This window comes from Ornithodoros turicata, unplaced genomic scaffold, assembly GCF_037126465.1.
Source record: "Ornithodoros turicata isolate Travis unplaced genomic scaffold, ASM3712646v1 Chromosome131, whole genome shotgun sequence".
NCBI classification, from domain to species: Eukaryota; Metazoa; Arthropoda; class Arachnida; order Ixodida; family Argasidae; genus Ornithodoros; species Ornithodoros turicata.
The window spans coordinates 342819-369936 of NW_026999308.1; the positions used below are offsets into that span (position 1 = coordinate 342819).

Genomic DNA, 27118 nt, shown 5'->3' on the forward strand with positions numbered 1-27118 from the left:
TTAATTACGTTTTGGAATGCCCCGTTATCATTTTTGAATTGTTCTCTACTAGTTGACCTGATTTTTCCCGGTGACTGAGGTGTACCTCATCTACTTTCTATAATATGGAAAATACGGGGCACCCAGGACTAACGCGATGGCAATCCTTGAACTTCAACAAAACAAAACAAATAAAATGCGAGGACACCTTGAAATTGCGTGTAATGCTTTGCCAATATGGGTCAAATGTAGGAGCTTACTAGAGAGGATAACGCGCTGCGGGTTTGGCATTAAAGAGGCCATGAAATGGTTAACGCGAAATCTAAGTACTCTGCAGGAAATCGTTCTCATGATCCATAACTATCGTACGACACGATCGACATTTACCCGTATTCAGTACAATGGAGGCGCAGTTACCAGGCAAAAAAAAAAAAAAAATAGCGGTGCGTGACAGCCGGATAGATGCCTTCGAAACACCAGCTGAACAGCTGGCTAACCTTTTCAGCGAGTTTCAACTTTCATCGTTGATTTCTTTGTTCATGTGGTCTCTGTAATATTTGTTCCTGCTCTTGTTAATATTGTACTGTTATTAAATTACTAAGGTTAAACATTTCCCTATGTATTCCGTCATCGCTCTTAGACTTCTTGCGGCGAATCACCTCATCCCATTGTCATTCATGTAGTCGTTCTTAGGCAACTAATAAATCAATGAATGCATTTCAAGGTTGCATAATACGGCAACTGTTCACCTTCAACCGGGAAACCAAGTAAGTGGTCATTTTATCCTGTGGTTTATCCCAGATGCCCTAAATCACCATTTTCCGGTTGCTACAGCAGATGCTATGCCCGAGAACACGCACAATCCTCATGACGTCCTCACAGTGTCATCATGTATCGAGCTGTATCCCCAGAACGTCCTAGGGATAACGCTCGTGGACTGTTCTTGAAGAGTAATTCAGATTCGTCCTGTGCCCGCCCCTATAGGTGGATAGCGGGGCGAGTAATGATACTTCGTTTAATTTACATGCTCAGACTCCCTAACACATTTGTTCTGTTTTGCTTTTTCCGGCCGATCCTGAGACATGATAGACATTTCTCTTAAATAAAGAGTATTCCAACGTACAACTCTCTGGCTTCAAAAAGGATGACTGAGGATACATGGAGCATTTATCGTGGAAAGTACAGCAACGCGCGGTTATGTTGCACTGCAAGAAACATAGACATAGTGATCCAGAGCTAATACTTCGATCAATTCCTCGCTTCGAGTATTTCTTTTTTCCTTTTCGTAATCGAAAGAAACATGTACAGCTCACCCTTGGTTTTGTGTCGCAGGCGAGCAGGCACTCGAATTTACGGTTGGTCGAGTTCTAAGCAATTAATAGGATCTGTTTTGGCTTCGGAAGAGAATAACACTGAAACACCACTTGGCGCTTGTTTCTGTGTGACTCCTTGCTGCCCGTCCTGTAAAACTTTGCAGCACTTTTTGCACCTTATTCCTTTTTATTTTATTCGACAGAAGGACATGTCTCGTTCGGGTGACACTCATGAATTTTTGAATTGTGTGAGCGAGAGGTTACTACAATCTGTTAAGGGAAGGGAGGAGAGCGTAGCGTGAGCCTGGGAGAGGAGATGGTAGGGTTACCGTAGTGCATGCGTTATCCCATAAACCTAAGAAGATTAGTCAGGAGCAGGACGCGTCAGTGGTGCAGGCTTCATAGGACGGTTGTCGAGTTTTTAACGCCCGTGTTGCGGGAAGAAGCATGCAGGGGATTTTGTTTAGTGCAGAACAGTAGTAGTGTACTAGATACAACTGTCGTGTGGATGATGCCATATTGGCCCGCTGCGAGGTGGGTGAATGACAGATAAGAGAGCATGCGCTTGGGGTTCGGTCGGCCCAGTCTGGCCATTGCGTAGTTCACGGTGCCGCTGCACCTGTGAGCCGGATTGTTGTATGACCTTCAGCGTTCTCAACGACTCTCTAGCGTTTGTTAGAAACGTATTACGTACACGATTCGTTAGAAGTAGAAATATTTCTCAGAGAACCGAGAGGATGGCGGGTGAAGATCAACGGCATGTGTTAATGAAGGAGTCTCTCTCCAGTGGGTACGACTGTAATATCAGCTTCCAGGGCTGTGTTACCTGTTACTTTCGACAATACCAAAGCCATGTAGGTACCGCAATACGTGTTTGAGCGCGCCCGCAGACCGTGTATCACCAGAAGCACAACCGGAACCATGTGGACTCGGATTGGATTAGATAAATAGCGTAGTATGGCTTGAACTGTCTCGATAGTCGACAAAGCCACTGTTGTTAGGTGGACGCGTGAGCTAGGGTATCGCAAGTGCAAGCACGCACTTCTGTTTTAGTATTGTTGCTGTTCAATATGGGGGGATAATTGGTGCACAGCGGCGCAGGAAATTAAATATTTTGACTTTTTTTAACAGGATGTGGGAGGACATCGCCCGGGCGCAAAACTGCGCAATCGGCTCAGAAATCATACCCCTGCAAATATGTCTGCAAAAATGGTCAAGAGATATGGAGCGGGGAGAGGAAGTCGCATAGACAGCTCTTCAGAAGAGAATATGTCGGCCGATATGTGATTCATTGAACTGTTAGAAATGAACAAAACACGGAAGAAAACTCCGCACCAGACAAGGTTGTTTTACGGTTTTGTTTTTCGCTTCCCTTATGGTACAGTTATTCCCCGAATGTTGAAGTAGAAAGAATAATCTAGTGCAGAGAGGGAAATCTGCGGAACATTCAATTAGGACAGAATAAAAAGACAAACGAAGTCGCGAAGCACCCGGGGCGAGGACCACAGAGAGACTGACACAACCTGCCTGACACAACCTGCCTGACACAACCTGCCGTCGACACAATCGCCAATGCTATGCGGAATTTTTTTTCATTTCATTTCATTTATTTCACCTTAAATGCCCATGCGGGCTTTACATAAGGGAGTGGATAAATTGACAAAATATGAACATTTACAAACATGATGCAAACCTGAATTTACATGAAAAAAGAAAAATAATAATTCAAAATAAATGAGAGCCACAAAAAGTACACCGTACATAATAAGCCATTAATGCAAAAAAAATATGAATCCAAAAGTGAACATCGTAGTAAAAACACATTAGCAAAGGAGATATGATGACAACTGTGAGCCAAATGAAGCACTGTCCTGATATGTTTAATAGTGATTCGGGTAGACCATTCCATTCGCTTATTGCGAGAGACAGAAATGAGTTAGAGTAAGCTAATGTTCTGCATTGAGGACGTCTTATTTTGTATGGATGATCAATGCGAGAGGACACGTAGTCAGGCGGTGTTATGAGGATGTCCTTAAGGAATGGAAGGTGATGGTAAATTCTGTGCAGTAGTGTGAGGACGTGTGACCTTGCGACGGATGTTAAGTAGAGATAACTGAAGACTAGATTTCATTTCTGTTATGCTGGAATGACGAGAATAATTAGAGCATATGAAGCGACAGGCATGGTTTTGAACACTCTCGAGCTCACGCGAAAGATAGTCTTGGTGAGGGTTCCAGATGGATGAGGCATATTCTAACTTACTGCGGATGAGTGATTCGTAAGCCACTTTCTTACTGTGATGGGAGCATGTTTAAGATTGCGCCTGAGATCGCCGAGGGTTCTGTTAGCGTTGGCGGTGAGCTTGGTTATGTGTTCCTTCCAGGACATATCAGAGGTGAAGGTGATTCCAAGATAAGTTAAGGAGGTTACGGACTCAATGGGGAGGTCGTTAATGTAATAAGCAAAGCTAGGAACGTTTTCTCGTAAAATGAACGACCTTGCACTTCGAGCTGTTTAGTTTCATTTGCCATCCGGAACACAGTTCTGAACGCGGCGAAGGTCGTCCTGAAGCAGTGATTGATCGGATATTTTTCTGTAAATGACACAGTCGTCGGCAAATAGACAGACCATCAGGTAGATCGTTAATGAAGATCAAAAAGAGGAGTGGGCCCAAGACAGTTCCGTGGGACGCCTGAGATAACGCGTGACCCAGGGGAAGAGCAATTATTGACAGATGTGTATTCATGTCTGTCATGGAAATCGCGAATCCAAGCAACGACGGGCGGGTTTATACGTAGGCGGGCTAACGTGTAAAGTAATCGTTCATGAGGCACACGATCAAAGGCCTTGAAAAAGTCTATAAAAATGGCGTCAGTTAGGCAGTTATGATCCATGTTGGAAAGTAGATTATTAGAAAAGCTAGATAATTGTGTCTCACACGAGAAATTTTTGCGGAATCCGTGTTGGAATGGTGAGAGAAGGTTATTAGTTTCCAAGAATGATATTAGGTTTGAAAATAGGACGTGTTTCATTATTTTTGAACAGACATTAGTAAGGCGAATGGGACGATAGTTCGTCAGCTGGTTACGTTCGCCAGATTTAAAGATCGGGGCGAGCTTGCCTACCTCGCAGTCGCTGGGCACGGCTTCAGTTAGTAATGATTGGGAGAAAATGAGGGACAGGAAGCTACTGCAGGGGTTTTTAATGCTGTTGAGTACTTTTGCGTTAATTTCGTCAATACCTGCGGCAGAGGGCTTTAATCTGTCAATGATATTCACTATTCCATCAGCATTAATCACGACGGGTGGCATCATTTCATGAGTAAAAGGAGGGAGAGACGGCACAGAAGACGCGTCCTCACGCGTAAATACAGAAGCAAAGAACTTATTAAATGCAAGAGTTTTTGTTTGTTTGTCGATGGTCTCATGGCAAACAGTACTCGTGTTAGTCTACATGACCGGAAACTTAGATGATGAAGGTAGACATCGGAGTTTCTGCATTTCTCGCTTCGTTTATGGTCAGGAAGCCGGTCATTAAGACAGCGGGAAGTCAGTTGCACATATATCGTCCTACAGGAGAAAGGGGTGTAGAGTAGACGGCATTCTTGCAGTGCGGCATATACCGGTTGTTTCACGAAGGTCTCCAGGCTGGATAGTTCGTAAAGAGGTGGGGCCATCGAAGAAATTTCTTTTTCGTAAACATGCTCGGGACATGGGTCATCAACTGAGTCGTGAGCGGATCATATGGACACGCTCACTAAGTAGTCAATCATCCTAATTTTTAAAGTTTACTTTGCACGCATTCAAGACAACTGTTTCCCGTATCGGCACCTTCAGCGAAACATATTCAAAGAAACAAAAAAACAAACGTGTCACGTTCACATACAATGCCAAGCATAGCAATGCGTATCTTGCTGCTGTTCCTAATCTTCCGTCGCCCCGTGTTATGTACTAATCGGATGAACACGACATAGACAGCCGGATAGCTGATTGAAAGAGCACATTGGTGCACTACTCCGCGCAAGAAATATGTAAACCGAAACCGATTAATTGCTCGAAAAAGTCCTATGCGTCGACGAGTTTTTTTTTTTTACGAATGTTTCTCGCTGAAGGTCCCCATACATAAAACAGATATACCGTAGGTGTGTGAAATAAAATTGAAAAATGGGATGTGTATTTTATTCGTGAGAGTATGCAAATGAGCCGCTCACAACTCAGTTCACGGCAGATGTCTTAACCAAAAAGAAAGGTCCGCTTTGGTGTTTACGAATTATTCAGCAGAGGTCCTTTCGTTAAACACCCGGTAGAGCAGACGCATCCCTGCTACACCTGACTTTAGGTACTCTGGTGTTTTTTTGCATAGTGGAGGGCGCGTATTTGGCTGGGTAATCACCATCATCATCATGATCAAATCAAGTTGTTTTCCTGAAACGGTAGGACAAGCAGGACAATCACCCAGCAAGTAGAATGCATCCTAGTGGATGAATTCGGGACAAGTTCATTTTGTTGAGTTTGGGGTCCGGTGAACGTCAGGAAGTGGACTCAATCAAGTATTTCGTATCCATTTGCTTAAAAAAAGTACAGAGTTCTATAGCTTTCACAGCAAGCTCTATCATGAAGACAACCTCTCCCACAATGTGAGAAACATGCCTTCTCTCTACACATTCCCACCATACGCAGTACGTACATCTATTTCACACTTACCATGTTAAGCTGGCTTTGTGCATATATCAGGAATTGTTCCTTCGATATCGTACTGTAGCTGTGGTCACCGACGAAGAGGACTGTGATGGGACGGGTTTCAGCCAGTTTAGTCAGTTCTTCGTCGTCAGGGGACGCCTTGTAGCTGTAATTGAATATGAAAGCATCAGTGGCACTCTGCTCATATTTACGTGTTACTCTAGCTCCTATTTGTTTGTCATGTTGAAGGTTAAGTGCGCCTCGTGAAATGGATTCAATGGGAACTGTGTGGGGCCAACGTGCATAAACAGTTGTACAGCAGCACAACATTTGTACTCTCCCGCCATTGGTGCAGGATTCGTTCTTATGCAGATATTAGATTTTTATGAACGGAAGTGAATTATGAGTTAAAATAAAATTTGGTATGAGTTACATTGATGCGTTAATTTGATGGAACGGACTACAGCTAATCGATATCGATTTCTATTGCCAAATAGTAATTTTTCAGTTCATTGACTTTTTGCCATCGTCTTACCAAGTGATCGGTATGTTTTGCGTCTAAAGGCGCATAACGGGTGGAGTGGTGCTAGCCGGCGATACTGAATGGTGCGCGTTCCCAACCCGCGCACGTCAAAGAGAGAGACAGTATGGGTGTAGTGGCACGAAAGCGGTAAAGGGAAAAGAGCGCCATAACTATGGTGAGTGTGTGAGAGATGAGGATAAGAGAGAGAGGGGAGGATGACGATAACAAGTGAGTGCGGCAGTTAAAAGCTATCTACAATTATGAGCAATCAGATGATCCAGGATAACAGATTTACATGATGAGTTAGATGACAAAGACTAAAAGCGGGGCAATGCTGAACATCTACATCTGACACGAGTCAGTACGACTGAGGTTTTCGAGTTTGGAACCGCACTGCGAATAACTTCATTTTAATGAATACTATCAGTCAAAGTTCCTTGCTTCATCTGCTACTGCAGACGTTCGTGTGCTACTGAGTCTGTGCAAGCATCTGCTGGGACTTCGAGGCTCTTTGTGCAACGGACTTTTGGCCTTTAGCCGGAAGAGATGCCTTCACGTGTGCCTCCTTCATTTTTGGAAACACGCCAGTTGTCGATTGGACAATTCGTAGCGATTCTAGGGAGCACAGAGTGTCACGGTTCGAGTCTCGTTGATCCGTCCGCAAGTGATGAGAGAAGTCCCATCGAATATTTCCAACAGACGTAACCGGGCATTAAAAAAACGTGTAAAACTTTGAAGATGAAACGCCATTGTCTTTGCATGCAGCGGTCCGGCGTAACATTATGCGAATACAAAAATAAGACTCTTGCACGTTCCGTGCTTTTCACGGCTTTCATTACCACTTTACAGGATCAGCGACTCAAAGCTCGCTTTGCTCAACAAGTGTCGTTGGTATCAATAATGCCTTACGTATCGCCGAAGCCTTTCTCCAGGCAGAACGAGAGCCTCGTCAACGCAAACAACACCCACATCAACACATGTAAGTAAAGTGCCAAGTGCCGATATTCGGGAACACAAGAAATGTTCCATTGTCGAGTGTTTCTGTAGTTTCACAAAGGAAAGCTGTACAGTTGGTTTCTAAATGGTACATAGCCAACGCGTGTGCAGAAGGGAACTTCTCATGCGTTATATGGCCGTCGACAGGTAAGGACTAGAAGTAAGACGAATCCACGATTTTACCAATCCGAATCCAATGACGGTTCTGCGACTCCACCACGCCTACGATTCTAGAATCTACTTCGTAAATGTAAACTATGACGTTGTTCCATCGACTGCAGGAGAAACTCCCGAGTATGCATTGTTTCAATAAAAGTAACAAACGATCAAAACCGAAACCATATTGCCTTTAAGCGTGTAATGGGAGAGTTCCTTCCTGAACTCCTTCAGTCCAGAACAATGCAACCACACACCACACAGATCTATTTGGTTTTCTGTGGACACCGAGGCGCAACCTTTAAAAATATACAAATAAATGTGCTTGGTGGATCGAAATGCTCTTATTCGCCGTTTTGGGCACTGGGATTCGAGGATTCGGAGATTCTATTGGTCCATCCCTTGCGAACACTGTGACGACTTTTCGAGATGAGGATCAAGTATTGGCATAAACGTCACCGTGACAGAGGTTCGACTAATGGTCGACACACTATTACTGTGTAATATAATGGAGGGATATATGACTTAAGCTGGGAAAGCTGAGCCTAGATCCCACTGCTCAACAACTCTCAACAAAGACACTTCCTAATCATTCGATGCCGTTGAAATGTGAGGGTTTGATGGAAGTAGCAGCTAGTTCATCAACTCTGCAACCTGAAACGCTCTTCAACGACTTCAAAAGCGTCAGTAGAGGTCAAACATCTAGGACAAGTCGCACAGGCAAAGAAGTTTCAGCTATCACCGCATATGTCTTGGCATTTGCTAATATGCGAGCGCCGGAAACCGTGACCGAGCTTTGTTTTGTTCGGTACTGCGGATAGTGAAGAGTACTGTGAAGACATTTCCGAATCTCTGGAATTATGAGATTGCCTTTCACTTGCATGCGCTAAAGTGCTTCAGGATAATAGACGATATGTCTGGCCTACCGATCCTTGGACACACTTCGCCCCACCAAGACCGTCTACTTGGCGGAGGATGCACTTTCGATAGGCATTGGTGCGGTGATCTACTACAAGATTAGTGGCAAGGATTCATTAGTGGCAAGTCGTTCGTCCACGTTTGGCAGACAACAGAGCGGTTTAGCAGGTCGTTGGTAACGTTGGTAATGTGACTTGCGTCGAATCGTATCAACCAGAACCAATCAGCGGATGTGTTTCTGAGTCACGCACCAGTGCAATTGATTCCGATAGGCACGATAACCTTATCAACGGCATACTAAAACTCGCATGCCGAATGATGCGAGTTATGAGCCGAATGATGCCACATGCGCCGAATGATATTAAGCCCACAAGCAGAAGGAACCTCTTTGCATGATTTTTAAGCATAAAGAAGTTGCACCATCACAGCTCTGCCAAATAGTTCGTTCTCTATACGAACCACAAGCCATTTACCGCAATTATTGGAATACGTCTGCTTCCAGTCACTGCGGCAAACAGCTAGAATGCTGTGTTGGGTTCTTACACTCCGGGGGGTTCTATGTGGAATCACGGGTTCGTTTGGAAATTGGGACAGACTGCCAAGACTTCTGCTGTGTGTAGGTGGCCCGCCCACTGTTCCTTCTTGTTCCTTTTTTGTATATTTTCTTCCGGGCTCAATATGTGTATTGACTGGCAGCAGGATCACACCTTCTATGTGTTTCAGTACTTTGTTGGCGACGATTACATCAGTTGCAATGGTTATGCTCCTTTGAACGTTCCTGAAGTTGCGTCATGGTTCTGCTTGGCCAACTGATGGCTTTCCACACAAACCGGCAACGTTCTTCAACTGCGAGGTTCTCACACGGCCACGTTTGCGGTTCAAAGGTGTACTTTTTTGCTCGTTTGTAGACCAATTGACCAACTGACCTAAAAACAAATTCAAGCGCAACACCAGCGCAATGCGAGGAGGAGGTGGATGAGGCGCTCTGGTTCTACGACAGTGGATCGAAAGCCCACAAGGGGCATCCATCCGCGATGCGGGCCATTTTGTGGAGCAAATGTAAGTAGTCCAGCTCTGCTCTGAGGAGTGTATTCTATGTATGGAATTGTTGTTCAGGAAGCGATAGCCACTGTCGCCGCATATCATGCAGCACAGGAACAGCCGTCCAGCAACCACCCCGATAGCCCAACTACCTGCCTGTATAGCACTACGTCCCCACCTTGTACAGCATCGGACAAGAGAGACCATGAGCGTCCTCGTGAATCGAGTGACCGTGGAACAAAGTGCAGGCATCTATCGACGAACTCTTTTCTACGTATTCAATAAAGATGTTTCAGTGAAAGGGTCTCGTCAAAGTTATTCGGACTGTTTAATGCATTGCATGTCGATAACCAAGTGGTATTTCAATAAGTCGGTGACAAAGTTCACGATGTAGACTGCTTGCAAATGTCGCTGTTTCCGCAGGGCGTACTTAATATGAGGAATGGCACGAGCGAGAAGGTCGACGGTGTCTGCAGCGATGTAGTTGAATTCTGCATTGGCCAAGCTCACAAATTCGCTCATCAGTCCCAGGGGTCCGTCTGGAACCGTTATACAGACGTTCTTGTAACGGGAGTAGATCCGACGCACCATCTCCTGCAGCGGCCCCGGCGAGATCTCTACTATATTGCCAAAGCCTACCCTGTCTATCACGTAGCGAAAAGCAGTGATGACCAGCTCATTCTGGGGACTTTCGCTGTTGAAACATACCTTCTCCACTTCTTCCGAAGAAGCATGGGTGCGGGAACAATTTTGAAATGAGTGGTAGCTGAACATCTTCACGTATTGATGACGCGAGTGCGGTGCGCGCTGCCTTGATACAGATAAACGCGCGCAAAGAAATGAGAGCGAAACCGAAACGAAGAAGCCATCGTCGCTAGGAGCGCGCGCGCGCAGCGGGAGTAGCATTGAGTGAAACCTAAACCACCTGCGGTGGGTGGCGCAGAGGGTGCTAGGAGCGCGCCCGTGGGTAGCTGCTGCGGCGCGGCGTCCCAGTCAGTTGCTCGCTGGCTGTCGTGGAGAGCAGGCGTGCGCTCAATTGCTTCGAGTCCCCGCGCCCGCTCAGTTTCTGCCTGGCTCTCCGATGGAGCAGTTGCACCGTCGCCATGGGGGAAAAGGTGAGTGATTTACCGATGTTTGCGTGATGTTTTGCCGCGCTCTTTTTCTCGCATGTTTGCCGTGCCCCGTGTTTAGACTTGTTTAGCGATGACCAACGAGTGATTTGCCGATGTTTCTGTGTTGTTTGACCACGCTCGAGTTAAGCCTTTTCTCACATGTTTGCCGTACACGCATGTTTACACTTGTTTAGCAGTGAGCCAGCCTTTTGTTCGCGTTGGCGCATGTTTAGTGATGTGTGCCCGGTGGTTCCCGCCTTGTGTTAGCTGCATAGTGTTGTGACGCTGTGGTTAGGCCTAACCGATCGCCCCCTAAGCCTTTTCCCCGATGTGTAGTTTTCCCCGTGCTGTTTAGCAGTAGCGGTTAGACCTTTTCTCTCGCATGCCTAGACTTGTTTAACAGTGTTGCCATTTTTACCTGTCGCTAGTATCTTGTTGTTTTCTGTCTTTCTCGCATAGAGCGGTGATGGTGGCGCCATCTGGTGTGATGCCTTGCAACTAAGTGGCCACATGTCGTCGATCTCTGCAACTGCCCGTTGCCAACTACCAACATGGCGGGCGCTTCGGAGCAGTTTTCTTCGCCACGGCGTCGTTGATTTTTGAATAACTTGTTCCTCTCCACTCTATTTCTATCTCTTCTTTTTTCTTTTTTATGGACGGAGGTTGCCGCCAACTTACAGCTTGGTCTGGACACGAGATACATGCTCCACAATTAGTGTAATGACTCCCTGGAGGGTGCCGATGAATCTGGGGGTCCCAATTAGCTCTAATTACTAATTAAATCGTGTTTAGACGAAGTTATGCGTTGGCTGCAGTCTGTGTCCAGTTATTACTACTATCGGCTGCCTTAGTTGCGAACCCGACAAGGTAGCCCTGAATCACGCGAAGGCAGCGTACGTCTGCACCGTCATTCCCTCGAACACGTACTCTGAACTTCCCATTCCTTCAGCCACACTGAAGCCCGAGGCCTACACACCTCGAAAGACTGTGACATGGTCCCTTTCTTCTGACCGTCTCCAGCCGGACGACACTCTAGATGGGGGAGCCCTGTTGCACCCTCTGTGGACGCCATCAAGGTGACGCCGCCGCAATAAACGTGTCTGCCAGTTGCCACCTGCCTGGTGCACAGCACAGACCAATGTTCCTTGTTATGTACCCAGAGACAGTGTCACAAAGGACACTGTCAGACTGAACAAGGGTACTCTCAGATAGACAAAGAGGCTCTAAGCATTATATTCGGTGTAAGCAAGGAGCTTCCTCCAAGTGCAGATCAAAAGCTTTTGATCTCAGTATTTGCACGAGACAAGAACATCCCTATACTAGCGGTTGCTAGAATGCAACATTATGCTCTGTACCCGCAAGGGTTTCAGTAACACATCAAGTACCACAATACAAAACTGCATGGCAGCGCAAATGCCCTGTCGAGACTTCCCCGCTCCAGTGAAGGATTTCCACAACTGGGTGATACTGAACTGTTTGAACTACGGTACGTTTACAGCCTACCTGTGACCTACAATGAAATTGCCTGAGCACAAGAAGGACCGAGAACTGCAAGAACTAAGCCGTGAACTCAAAACGGGCGTCAACAAAGCCAAGAAGTGGAGCTGGGGTGGTGAAGAGTCCACGCTGCAACAGGACTGCATCCTTCGAGCACACAGAGTGTTAATTCCACCGATCCGTAGCAGCAGGGTCCTCATGGAACTGCACCGAGGGCACTTCGGAATATCACGAATGAAGGCACTCGCTAGAAGTCTGGTGTGGGGGCCAGGCATTGATATAGATGAGATGGTCAATAGCTGCACGGAGTGCTTACTACACTGGGAAACGGCGCCCTTGTGTCAGGAACTTCGATGGGAGCAGCCGGAAACAGCATGGCAAAGAGTGCATATAGACTATGCAGAGTCCAACAGGAAGTAGCTACTCATCTGCGTGGGCATTTTTTTTTTTTCAAAGTGGCTGGAAGCCTTCAAGCAAGGCTTCAAGCAAGGAGCAAGGCTTCAGGCTTTTTCGATAAACAGTGGAACAAAGGAGATTGCAAATTCACTAAACATGACAATGGCGATCTCAGTGTTCATCGGGAGCCGAAATCTCCATGACGTCAGCTGCCACGCCGTGTCGCGTCTTCCGGTGATGCAAACCAAAGCCATCAAATGCGTTTCTCTGGAGTGTCTGACTGACAACGTGGATATTTAGGGTAATTGATTTTTCCATGTTACTTTGGCGTTATGAGTGATGGTATTCTCTTTACATGCTTAAAATTCAATCTTAAAATTTGCATAATGTAAATACTCGAGACTACGGACCACCAAGGGACAGGCACAACACCAAGTCTCCCTTCGTCTTCCCTATATGGTGTCGGGGTTTCACATAATGTTCATGAGCTTGTTGCTTCTTAGCCATTTTTTTCATTGTCTTAAAATTCGGATGTCAATATTTTCTCTTATCCCTACATACGCAAATGTTTCAATTGATGTTCATACTTACTTGTTGTGGTGGTTGTGCTACTTGTGAGTTTTGGCGTCGTCGTATCCTCTGAGGTTCATTTGGGATTGAATTTCGGATGTTAGTATTGTCTGTGATCTTTAACTCTGCAAATTTTTCAACCGATGTTAATACTTACGCGTTGTAGTGGATGTGCCATGTATGACATTTGGCGTCATCGATGGGACTCGATGATGGATGTCTCCTGAATCTGTAAAGACGAGCAACTCTTACAAAAATCAGGACTTGGAGCAAACGAATCGGAACTGTTGCAGAATAAACGTTGCCGCTAATTTTGAGTTCGAAACAGACAACAGTCTGATCCGTCACAAAATTTGCCACGAGGGACGAAATGTTGTTCGGGAAATCTTATTTGCGGCTAACATGCCTATCAACACGGCAGAACGACAGTCGTAGAAATGGAGAGCAATTAGTAGAGAAACGCTTTCAGCAGATCAGTTTCAGCAGACACATGAGAGACAAATAGTGTATCACCTGCATGATTCTAAACGGATCACTCTTGATCGGATCTCTGCTGTGCATTCTCTGCACTTACGCACAGCCGCCTTGTGGTTATGACTGTGATACATGGAGCACAAGCCAGTAAGGCTGCACTTTTCAGCACAAAAGCGGAAACAGAAAAAGGGTGGTTAGCTAAATAATGATACTGACTCGGCAGTCGGATACACCAATATATCTTGCTGTCTGAAATTTGGCTTTGGCATAAATACGCTACAGGGAGGTCAGGAGGTTATATTATTTCACATTTAACATGCACTTACTGGTTGAGGAAGATACTATTTCCAGTGTTCCTACCTTGCTTGAAGAGCATCCAGGTTCTTGCGGCGATGACGAGGATAACCATTGCAAGAAGAAGTAATACACAGGCCAACACCAGGCCTCTGGAAACGAAATAAGCAACAACAAAACGTTTAAACATGCGAACTTCTCGAGTTCATCGAAACTTAGTGGGAGACGCTCTTTAGTTGGTGAGTTCTTACTGCCGCAGTACCGTGGAATAGCATATTTTTTTCCCTTGTGCATTCTCTTTCGACGGTCAAAGTAACGACACCTAATTCGCATTAATACACGTATGTCTATGGTCCGCCAGATGACATTCTGGCAATGCAACCACGACCGTTGCACCAGTAGCACTAGCTGTGCGAAAACTATCGTAATTAGCCTTAGCTCCATTTCACGAAACGCTTCAAGACATTATTCGCGAGCGAGATATATCAGAGAGATCAGATATACCACAGACATATCATATATGTATGTCAGAAAAGCTCACACATGGTGTCTGCAGAAAAAACACGGGTCGGATTCGATTAGGTTTCATTTGATTTTTGCGACGGACCTTCCACGGATCGGCGATCTAGAGACTAAAGCGTTGCAGCAGCTGTGCAAGATCATGCCGGCTTACAAGCTTCAGTGGTTTAAGAGGGTATCGACATTGCCTTTCCGAAGCTATTTCTGTTCGCCCCCCATATAGTTCATATTATTCGCGACATTAATTACCTTCCTATTTAATGTTATGATGGAATGCGAAAAGTAACCACTAAAGCAAAGTTTTTGCTTATAATACCAACCAACATACTCGACGTGGTAGTGATACCATCACGTGTACAATATCATACGCAGCAGAAAGTACACTTTATTCTTACTGGTTTAGCGATACACTGCATTTTGTTGATTTTATTTTTGCAGGGGTCATCAAAGGCAGCATGTAGTCAACAAAGTTTCATCGAGGTGCCATCCTTGTGTCTATACCGCATGTAGCGATGATTACGCTGTTCTCAAAGGGGGTGGAGGTTCTATTTATTTTCACAGGAAAAGTCAGCCCGGGGGGGGGGGGGGGGTTGTCTTGTTCTTCCTCATTAAGTAATTCCTTAGGGTGTATTCTTGGGGCAGTTAAGAGTAAGGCGATGTGGGGTCCGAGGTCATAAGTGTTGTGCCGTCACACACGCGATGTCACGGACTGCTGAAGAGACCGGTATCAGGAAGGTAGTGGAGAAGCACCGCGGTTACACCACTGCTCCGCGTGCCAATTAGTGTCGAGAGAGAGATGGAGTATCCGAGGCTGGTCAGGCGAGACTTGAACTTGTCGCGAAAGGACTTGGAACGGCGGCATTCGAGAAGAAGGTGACGAATATCTGCCTCAACGTTCCAGATAGAACATAAGGGTGTGGCTTGCTGATCCACTTTGAACAGCAGTGAAGGACTGCGGCTGACATTGAGGCGGAGGCGATGCGTGACAGATTCTTCCCTCCTTGAGACACGCAGATAGTGTACTCCATTGTTGCGCCAATAAACCTCACTAGTCTGTTCTTAAGGGGATCACGCTTTCTATTGGAAAAGTACTTTTTGTAACAGTCAACTTTTTACTGCACAAAATAATCGAAAACGCAAAATAAATGAGTAAACTGGCTGCAGAACGGCTAGCTCTGTGGTTTTTGATGGGTATGGGTACGGTTGATGGGTACGGTTCCGGTTTAGATTTGTTTTGGTATTTGTCTTGGTAGCACTTAACATTTATGTGTAATTTCCGTAGGCTTTCATGCATCTGCTTGTGACCGCCATTGAAACCGTCAGATTGTATTGATGCAGGCGTAAGATATTCATTTTTACTGGTTATCATAGCTAGCCGAGAATAGTAATTTTCTTCATTGTAGCTTAGAATGTCTTAAGTATATTCTGTTCATTTTTGGGGGGGAGTGGGAAACCGTATATCTATTATTGCATTTGGTATAAAGGTGACCATACATGTAGAGAAGCTCGCCGTATGCCTGGAAGGTTGAGGCTCACAGCCTTGGCAATTGCTTCGCCCTATTTTGCGAAATGAATAAGGAGTCAAAAACACATGGACTTTTCAACGTTGACAAGCCTACAGTTTAGTGAAAGTTGCAGCATCGAGCCTGAAGCATTAAGCAATATCAGACGTCAAAGGCTTACCTCAGCAGTATTATGAGCGGACAAATTACTTTTTAAAATAATTGATAGTGTGCAATAGTGAATGAAGAATCATGTTATACAACCTGGACTCGTGTTTCTTTTCAGTTTGTGGGGCGCTGGTGTATGTGAATCGTAAGGTTCTGCTGGTTCGCCTTTTCAGGCTAGAAAGGAGGGCCGCGTGGGGGGAAAGACGGCAGTCGTTTGCTGGCTCTGGAAGCAACTCCCTTCATACTTCTCTACCGGTTCGCTGGATTTCTACCTATCTATACATAGAAGATACGAAGGCAGAAAAAATAGGCGATGTCAAGTTGCCGGTGGTGAGTAAATCAAAGAGTGATATTAAACGGTAGGAACAACTTATTTATTTACACATGGTAAACAAGACTTTCGTGCACGAGACTGCACTTCTTCAGGTTACAAAAATGTAAACATGGTACAGGCACATATATACAGTTGAAGGGGGAGTTCTGGCATGAGAGGGTAACAGGTTGATGGAAAGGATGCAAACAATTCAGATAAAAATCACAAGAACATAAATACAAAAGCAGGGGTATCAGAAGCGAAACAACGCGAGCCCAAGGGCTTATACACAGGAAACGAGAACACTTGTTGGTGACGTTCGAGGAATTAAGGATAAAAAGGGGGGGTTATGGCGACGGAATGAGGACACGGGTGCGGAGTACAAAGGTGACCAGTGGACCGTGAGAAAGTGAAGACGGAGGTGGTCTCAGGAGAGAGACAAACGAAGAAAAATGTGGAAGTTGGAGAGTAGTGTGTGTGTGTTTATCATTATCTTCTTTTATTTGAAAAATTATATTTACGGGTTCAATAATTGTAGTGGGCCTGCGTGGATGTTCAAACCATGAGGCTTCAGAGACTGGAATTTTGCAATTAAAAAGGATTCGCGATTTTTGCGCTTCATGTCACTGTTATAACCCGATTCAAGGATAACGATTTTGAGGTCTGTACCTAAAGCGTGTCCAGGAAGGTTAAAATGTGTAGAAAAGGGGTGTAGGATGGTTATTAACAATATCGGATTTATGGCCGTAAAACCTTTCCCTCATGGTGTTCGAGGTTTCTCCAATATACTGAATACAACATTTCGTGCACATAATGAGGTAACATACGTTAAAAGAGTTGCAGTGCAATCCCTGTCGGATTTCGAAAATAAAAGAGTTTGAGGTGCTCGAGATAAATGTACATGGGCTAATGAAATGACATGTTTGGCAGCGTTTGTTACCACAAGGGGAACACCCAGGATTTGGTCGGGATAGACGGGATGAAACTAGTAAGTTACGAATGTTACGTGATCGACGGAATGTGATATTGGGGGGAGCAGGAAAAATTATTTTAAGTTTTTCGTCGCTGTGAAGTATGTTGAGATGGCGGGTGAAGATGGACCCTGCGCCACTCAGTGCTTTGTTATAGGCGGTAACGAAGGATAAGGGGTTTTGTTGCTGCCGCGGTTCATGTGAAAGTAATTTATCCCGATCTAGAGATTTGCACGCGGAGAGAGCATTGTTTATAAGGTTGGGAGGGTAGTTTCGTTTTCTAAAATCGTTGGACATTTCTTCAGCGCATGCCTCAAAATCTTCTGGGTTAGAGCATATGCGTTTTAGACGTGTAAATTGACCAAAGGGGATGTTCCTCTTCTGAGTATTAGGATGGTAGCTGTTAAAATGAAGGTACTGGCGTTTGTCAGTGGGTTTCTTGTATAGATTCGTGACCAGCTTACCAGACTGTATAGAGACAGTCACGTCTAGAAAATTCACTGATGCGTGGGAAAGATTACACGTGAACTTGATGGCCTGATGTACGGAGTTAAAATGCTCGAAAAACGCAATTAAGGATACACATTTAACTACACATCTACACATTTTAACCTTCCTGGACACGCTTTAGGTACAGACCTCAAAATCGTTATCCTTGAATCGGGTTATAACAGTGACATGAAGCGCAAAAATCGCGAATCCTTTTTAATTGCAAAATTCCAGTCTCTGAAGCCTCATGGTTTGAACATCCACGCAGGCCCACTACAATTATTGAACCCGTAAATATAATTTTTCAAATAAAAGAAGATAATGATAAACACACACACACTACTCTCCAACTTCCACATTTTTCTTCGTTTGTCTCTCTCCTGAGACCACCTCCGTCTTCACTTTCTCACGGTCCACTGGTCACCTTTGTACTCCGCACCCGTGTCCTCATTCCGTCGCCATAACCCCCCCTTTTTATCCTTAATTCCTCGAACGTCACCAACAAGTGTTCTCGTTTCCTGTGTATAAGCCCTTGGGCTCGCGTTGTTTCGCTTCTGATACCCCTGCTTTTGTATTTATGTTCTTGTGATTTTTATCTGAATTGTTTGCATCCTTTCCATCAACCTGTTACCCTCTCATGCCAGAACTCCCCCTTCAACTGTATATATGTGCCTGTACCATGTTTACATTTTTGTAACCTGAAGAAGTGCAGTCTCGTGCACGAAAGTCTTGTTTACCATGTGTAAATAAATAAGTTGTTCCTACCGTTTAATATCACTCTTTGATTTATCTATACATACAAAGTTGACAGTACTTTATTCTTTATTTTTTTCTGCAGTAGGCTGACCGTAAACAGATCTCAATTTTCTCTTATTTTTCTCTTTTTTATTTTCCCCTATCTTTCTCTTATCTTACGGACGGCGTCTGAGTAATGTTTTCATTTACTTTTTCCGTAAAATAACAGACATGTTTAGAGTGTAGGAGCATAGCACACACAACATGTGTTATAGATTCTTTTTTTTGTAACTTGATGTTAGTCTTGCAGCCTCTGCGTGAAAGTCTTTTCTCATTAAAATTTAGATGCTCTCAACCATCCTCTCTTTGTTGTACAAAATAATTAGAAACTAAACATGACTATCCATTGTCATTAAATTCGTTTCGTAACACACAACGAAGATCACGTTTCTGTCGCGGATGACAGCGTGGCCCTACACGAAAGGTGAACAAAATAACAGCGTAGCGTCAGTCTGTGGTGTACACGCATTCTCTATGCACCTGGTGCCTGCTTTTTCTTCTTTTTCTTTTTTCTAGGACATATATTCATATACGTACTGTGGTACACAGCTAGCTGTTCGGTATTTTCTTTGTCTGTATTTTCAGTGTATGCACACAATCATAATAAAAGGTATTGTATGGATATGTGCTTGATTGTCGCCTGACCTCATCAGTCTGTTCTCTCCACGAGTTCCTCCTCGTGCGAACGACAAATAACATACAGCCGGAAAATTAAGTGCAATTTATTTGGTGGTTGAGAGCTGATGTACATGATTCTAGTTGCATGGAACTATAATCGTGTGGTCTACTTTATATAGGCCAGACGGGTCGGTGTGCCAATATTAGGCTTCGAAAACATGCGTCATCTTTGGGTGGCACACCCTCGGGGCATCTGGTCCTGCACTGAAATAGATGTGGGTACAGTCCGACTTTTCAAGATACGGTTGTTGATGTGGTACCACGCAACACAACGAAAATTGTAGAGGCGTAGAAGTGCTTTAGTCAGCCGTCCGTGGCCTTATCGGGGAGGGAAGAAGTCTTCCTTGATATCAGCGCATGGAAACCCCTTATCCCTGTATGGGATGACCCTGATTGAGGCTGTTGATTTCTGAAGGTGGCGGCCGTGGCGTTCCCCAAGCAGCACAGAATGCTGGACCCATACTGGCTGGTCATTGGCGATACGGGTCCAATGTTGTACCCATTTTACCAGGATTTTCCCCATATCGGCTCCAATTGGGCAATATGGGCCCCATATTTCCCAGTTTGAACCGATATGGGGAAAATCCTGGATATATGTACCCCATATGCCCATGTCGTGTCCTGGGCTGCTAGCCCCTACGGAGTCCAGGGGAGAACCCTGTGGCGCAACGCTTCAACGAAGTTGGCGCCACGCCTTCTCGTGGCATGTTTTCACTATCTTCCTTTTTCCACGGATCTTGCCCGACCGAATAAACTTCAGTTCCGACTCAGCACTTCCTCATCACTTCAGTGAACACTTCTTTAGCTTAGCCACTACAGGGTAACTCCCTAGAAGGGATTAATTATTGACTGTAATGACTTTTTTTAGACTTTTGAAAGTATTTCGACCACGTCTCATATAGAATGATATTGAGTAATCTGAGTTGTGTCTTGATAAACGACCAATTGATAACTTGGCTGGACCATTGGATCCTTGTATCAGTACGTCTCTATCGGTGACATTCAGTCCGAGACATTACCAGTACCATTAGGATTGCCACAAGGTTCACTTTTGGGTCGACTTCTTTCTTGGGGTGGGGTTCGCTTTTTTGTCTTTTTAATCTTTCTCAACATTTTTTTAGGTAACCTCACACCTACATGTAACTTATACGCAAATCACTTAGGGCTATTGACGACCAGCCACGTCTCGATGGTTCCTTACGTGTTTTCTCAGTGGGCGGATATCTGGCAGGTGCAGCTGAATGTTTCAAAGTGGGTACCAATGTCCTTTACTAATAAGAAAACCCAATTACGTCATGGATACTACATTCACAATATCGCGCTTAGAACGGTTCATGAAGTCACGTACTTCGCTGTTACACTGACTTCGCAACTGCGATGGACCACACATATAGCATTAACAACGAACAGCTAATCGGAAACTATACTTAAGGGGCACCTTGCGACAGTTCACACAAGGAAGTTAATTATCTGCTTATGTATCCCATGTGCCCTATTTTAAAATAGGCCGTCGTAATATGGGATGTTTAGATGCTTACACTATGCCTTGCGCATATTTACTTCAAATGACTTAAAGTAGGGCAATTCGATTAACCACCGCCGCATATGGACCATGTCTCTCCTCTCTTCGCTGAACTCGATCTTCCATGCTTGCAACTCACCGCAAAATACACAATCTGAAGCATTCAGTTGGTAAGTAATTGTTTCAAGCGTGTCGGTAAGGAATATATCCCATTCAATGGGTTACCACCAGACCCTACTCGACACCACTGTCATGTCAGTTTCCCAAGGTCACATACTAATGCGCAGAAGGTTTCCTTCATCCTGAGAACATCGACTGAACTGACGCATAATGTCGTGGATAGCAAAACCGTTACGAAGTTTGTTGAACAGATTGTTGCATGCACTCCATCGCGCTGTATTGTATCCTATGCGTTCGTTGGTTTAATGTTGTCTTTATTGCCTTGCCTTATGTCGATGTTGTTGATGGCAAAATAGTTACCAAGATAGATGAACCACGCGCTGCATGTACTCCATTTGGTTTGGATTCTATCCGTTCGTTCCTTTAACGCCAGTGTCATACGTATCGCCGTTACAAGTAACGTCGTTACAGTAAGCGATAGTTGCTCGGTATCGGAATGCGTATCGTGATGCTTTCTTAAGTCGGTATCGCAAAAGTATTTCCGTTACAAATTTATGGTAACGCGATCTCTGTATCGTTCCCGGTACCCATAATTCTTAGTGCCCCACCTTTCTTCACTGACCACATTTCTCACTCTTATTCATTCTCATTGGTCCGCCTAGCCCTCGACAAGAAGCTTGCAGAGACGCCTACGTGCTTCGTATCCGGAATTATGGAATTATACCAAACACGTGTTCACCGTTTTTCTTTGAAACTGAAGGAAATAACCACAGTGGGTTCAACAAAAGAGTTTAGGTCCAACGAACAGAGGTCAAGACTTCGACAGTGCGCTCTGGATTCCACTGCTAAGCTGCCGTTTCGCACGAGTCAGGCTCACATACTGTGACATTGTTAACTTCGGATATAGCATTTTTTGGGCATTGGATTCCATGGTATGTGTGGGCCTGACACTAACGCAAATGTCACACTGGCCTTTGTCAGCTGCCGGAGAGACCACGACTTGCAAGGATGGCAGAGAACGATTTCAAGAATCAGCCACTGATAAAAGTCAAGCATAACGTTTCCGAGCAACATATGAAATATGTTGTCTTTTAACTGCAAAAACTAGTCACGTAGGCGATATTCTAAGTTGCGACATCTCCGGATTTCAAAGAAAAGTATCGCCCAAAGTATCGCGTTTCTTTTTCTTACTAACGTAGCGGTACACCGTTACTTTAAATAAGAAGTATCGATATCGCTATTTCGATACTTTTTACTCAAGTAAAGAGTGTCAGCATCGCGATACCATATTTCGGTAACGGGGTACTACACTGTTTTAGGAGCTCACTCTTAATAACTTGTCTTATGTTGTAAAAACCCTGATGCATTATTCATGCCTTGACAACCAAAAGGGTGGTTGATTTGTGTATAAATGAATAAATAAATAAATACCCCTAGATACAGTAATCCAGCAATACTGTGCAATGATATCGGCAATTTCAGCTTACCTACATTGTTTATTCCCGGGTGTTTCACCTAACTGTTCAAAAATATATATAAATTTACTTGCCCAAAAATCATGTGGTCAACGGTATTTCTGTTCCACAAACTTGTGCCATGACCCAGAGGCATTTTGATCAGTTTTCAGTATTGGATAAATCTAATTAATTGAATCCAACCCCGAAATTTACCAAGCCAATGTCACTTTAACATGCCAATTGAAGGTGTCAATGGCAGTGTTTGTTCTCTTTTCCTTTTTTGCCACAAACAGAAAATGCATGTCGGATATACCGTGTTCCATCACAAAATAAACTGCCCTTGCTATAGGGTGTGTAAGACCTCGAAGAAAGAAAAAAAAAAAAAAAAAAAAACGAAACTCTCGCTTCGAGAGGGCAGGAACTGCCGGCTGCGCCGAGACACCGCCCGTACAGTCCTTTTTCCATGCCTTCTGATGATAACGGCAGCCAGAGTTATCTAAAAAGAGGCACTGAGTAGGAAATGAAAGAAAGAGGACAGTGACATTTTCTTCTGTTTTCGCGTAACTCTTGCCTCTCTGTGGGACACCCATGTTGTGATCGTACGGGGCAGATCCAACATGCGCTGTTTTTTGGCAAATAAAAAACAACAACGTGACATTGGATTCACATATTTCGGAGTTGAATTTAGAAAATTAAATTTATCGTGATTAAAGCAGATCAAAAAAATTATCAAAGCGATCCTGCGTCTTCGTAAAAGATTGCGGAATGTGTCCCGTTGAGCCGAGACATCTCATGCAAGTAGATTTAACACATTTTGTGACACGTTTAGGTGAAAGCACCAGTTGTTTAATGTTGCGAGTGTGACGCCACAAAAGGTGTAGGAACAGTAAAGTGGGTTGCGCTGCTCGATCGTGGAATGCGGAAGTGAATAGCTTACTCTGATGAAGTCGCTGGAAAGTGACACCGACCTCATGTTCATACACTAGCAACAACACAGAACAACTGGTTACAACATGTCGCCCTTGTGCAATACCATGGTTCTTCTCGTATGTGGCCACACTCGCACATTCACAACATTCGCAGGATATTCACTGCAATATTCAATTTGTTTGTTTATATTCACGCGAATACTTATGTATATAGATTATAATTCCGAAGCTGAATACGAATTTCGATATTCGAGTTGGCGAATCAAATCGATGCCCATCCCTTTCATACCGAATACATTCGAATACTCGCCGGGAAAAAAAAATAACGCAAGGACAAGCGATGCCGGTGTGATGCAGCGAAATCACCACAAACAGTGTTTGAGTGCACTAGTAGACTTATCCTATCACTTTCCTTAAAGCGACAGTCCGGACCTCCGCAGGGTATTCGGATTCCGACTGCATGCATTCGACTGTGTTGTCGTCCACGTAAACTGTTAAGTGTGGAAGCTTCCCCGTTTAAGAGAAAATAGAGAGTTTTAGTACATGGTTACCAAAAGGCGATTCCGTTAAGTAACAGCGTTGATGGTCCTGCGCACGCCCACAACAGAGAGAGAGAGAGAGAAAGAGAGAGAGATTTGCGCACGGCGCATAACCACCAACGCTATCCGTTACGTACGCAAAGGTGATAGCGCTCGAAATACTAAATCTTACTAATCAATGACATCGTGCGCTTAACCAATATCCGATTTTGGTTTCCCTGTGACGTCAGCGGTGTTCTCGACGTCACCATTGAGCCAAACAACAGAAAGATCGGCGCGTTCAACCCGAGCGCCATGAGCTTGCGGGTATAGAGAAACTGGGTAGTTGGTAAGTCATACTTCAGTTTTGTTTTCTTTTTTTTTTTCAGCAGGGAGACAAGGACAGAGGAAACAGACAGGAAGGCTGCGTACTCACAACTAAAGGGAAATTTTATTATTGACACATTTAAATAGGTAATTTCCAAAGCGTAGGCATGTCATAAACACGTGAGCACTAGGAACATTAGAGCACGTGAAGACTAGGAATCATTATCGAGATACATTCTCTCGGCTTGTTTGAGATCAAGGGATGGTGTGCTTAGATTTATCACTAGCTTTGTTAATCAAGTAGGCTTCAAGGAGCTCCCTATCCACTTAGATGGGTAGAAATCCAGCGAACCGGTAGAGATGTAGGAAGGGAGTTCCCTCAGGACAGAAGCCGCCGATATTTCGAACAGAGACTGTTCTTCTGGGCACCGTCCTCATCATTGGCATGGTATTCAAAAGGGTTAGATGTGACGTGTTTAAAGGTTCATGCGAATTGTGGGTCAACAGCCCGGAGCGAAGAAAGGGTCCGTACGGGCTTTGACGGCCGGAGTGAATGGCCGCTTTGTTAGAGTGTGCAGAGGATTATGTGAACGAACGGAAACAGAACGAGCAAAGTTTTTTTTTTCTTCTCTCTCCATTATCATCGGTTATGTTCTGCATGGCCACTGCTTTCTGCTTTCTTTATTGCATGCCACAACTTTGTATTACAAACAACTTTGCTCGTTCTGGAATTTTCCCCACGTAACCACTAACCTCCTTATCTTTCGCTATGTTTGCCAATTCTTGCCTGTTGTCCCGTTTCGTCCACGTGTTCGTGAACCCCCATTTTTCTGTAGCCGGTCAGGAGCCTAGATCACTTCGTTCACATAATCCCCTGCACACTGACAAAGCGACCATTCACTCCGGCCGTAAAAGCCCGTACGGACCCTTTCTTCCCTCCGGGCTGTTGACCCACAATTCGCATGAACCTTTAAACACGTCACATCTAACCCTTTAAATACCATGCCAATGATGAGGACGGTGCCCAGCAGAAGACAGTCTCTGTTCGAAATGTCGGCGGCTTCTGTCCTTTCCTATCCACTTGGTTTTCAAAAGTACCAACTATTGTAGTTTTTTTTTTTTCACTTTTTTAAATAGTGGTTCACATCCGCAGTTTTTGCAGTGAACTCGCTGATGACCAGACGGGGTGCTAGATTTTTGTGCAGCAGAGTGTTCTCTCAACTTCGTGTTTATACATCTGCCCGTTTGGCCTAAATAGATTTTACTGCGTGATAAAGGGATAATGTACACAGCCCCTTGTGTACATTATAGCCATTTATTATTGTGTTATATCTGACAACCCCTGATTTGTTGACAGTTTTGTTTATGGCAGGGTATCTTGAGAAGTTTATTCGGTGCCGTGATCTCGATAATGATTCCTGCTCTTCGCCTGACCTAATGTTCCTAGTGCTCACGTGTTTGTGACATGCTTACGCCTTGGAAATTACGTATTTAAATGTGTGAACAATACAATTTTCCTTTACTTGCGGGTACGCAGCCTTCCTGTCTGTTTCTTAACTTAAACTTAAGTGTGAGCCTTGCGGGGAATGAATAATTCTATTCTTGCAGTGAAGACGACCTGTTTACTTGCTGGGCGAATGATTGCCTTATAGACGATCGGGACGCACAATGCATTCCCTGTCGTACCTGCGCGTGGTTGAGGCGATTTTCAGGTGAGACTTGACCCAGTCGAGATTCGCGATTTGTTTATCGTTACTCTGAAGTATGTAGCGTGTGACACTTGTTATGCGGGTGTTGGTGCTGTAACTTATGTTGCGTAGGTGACCAGAACGATATGGACACTTAGTAACACTTCCTTGTCTCTTTAAAAGGCTTGATACTGCAGCCACCTTCTACCCAGGACGGTGCATAGTGTCTACCCGAACTGTTTTAGGTGCTCGGTCTCCACTAATCGGAAACGCACGTTGTTTTTCTTGCCTTCACGGTGCACTAAACAGCAACCCCTCATAGCTCAACAACAGCGTCGCATATGCAATAACCACGCACCGCTAATAAAGAGCAGGAATGCAATACGTATTTTGGATACGGCATCCAGGAACGGCGATGCACAAAATACAACAGCCAACACCGCCTAGACAGACAAGGCCTCTCCATGCTTCCCTCTCCCGCGCCCTGACGTCGCGAAATCCCGTCCTGCAGCTTCGTTTGCTGCAGCGAGATTCTACATTGCTAGGTGCCCGCGTCCCACTGCGTGCGTTATTATTTTATGAGTGAATGAGCTTACATTCACTAAAAAGCAGGAAACACACAAACACAGAGCGCTACTTTCAACATTTCAATGCATACACGCTGAAACCGCTGTTGTAGCGAATGAGCTTCTTAGCAATGTAGCACCTTTGACCAACAAGCCCGTGAGCAGGGGCAATTATGAGACGTGTCCGACATGAATTCATTTCAATCCTTCTGAACCATCAAAAACAAAAGTAATCAGAAAAGCTGTCAATGGTGTCCATGATATTTTCTTTGGTGTTTAACAATCGCTCGACCTTGCCCATTGAAGGAGATGCACACATATATCAATACGTATTTAGTTTATGAAGCACAACAATGCATACGAGGCATCGTTGCGAAAATTCGACATTTCTGCATAGGTTTGCGAACTTGATTTTAAGACAGAACCAATGTTGAAAGGGACGAGGCACGCAACGAAAGTAAGAACAGCTTTAGTGATTGAAAGCGAAAGCGCAAGTGATCATAAGAACTGGTGCGCGAGAGATGTGCGCGCCAAATGTCAGTTGTCGTCGTTTTCCAACACCCTCCCTCGACAACTACTTCTCAACAAGACCCATGCGATCTCGTAAG

General features: G+C 44.6%; 1 long non-coding RNA gene across 1 annotated transcript; it reads right to left on the reverse strand.

The window, feature by feature from the left end:
• Window positions 1-5994: 5994 nt before the first annotated feature.
• LOC135372202 (uncharacterized) lies at window positions 5995-16595 on the reverse strand. The gene is made up of 4 exons (XR_010415874.1): window positions 14015-16595; window positions 13338-13409; window positions 13202-13249; window positions 5995-6137 (listed from the first exon to the last, which is right to left on the reverse strand). It is a non-coding gene; the product is annotated as an uncharacterized LOC135372202 (long non-coding RNA).
• Between the last annotated feature and the right edge of the window lie 10523 nt (window positions 16596-27118).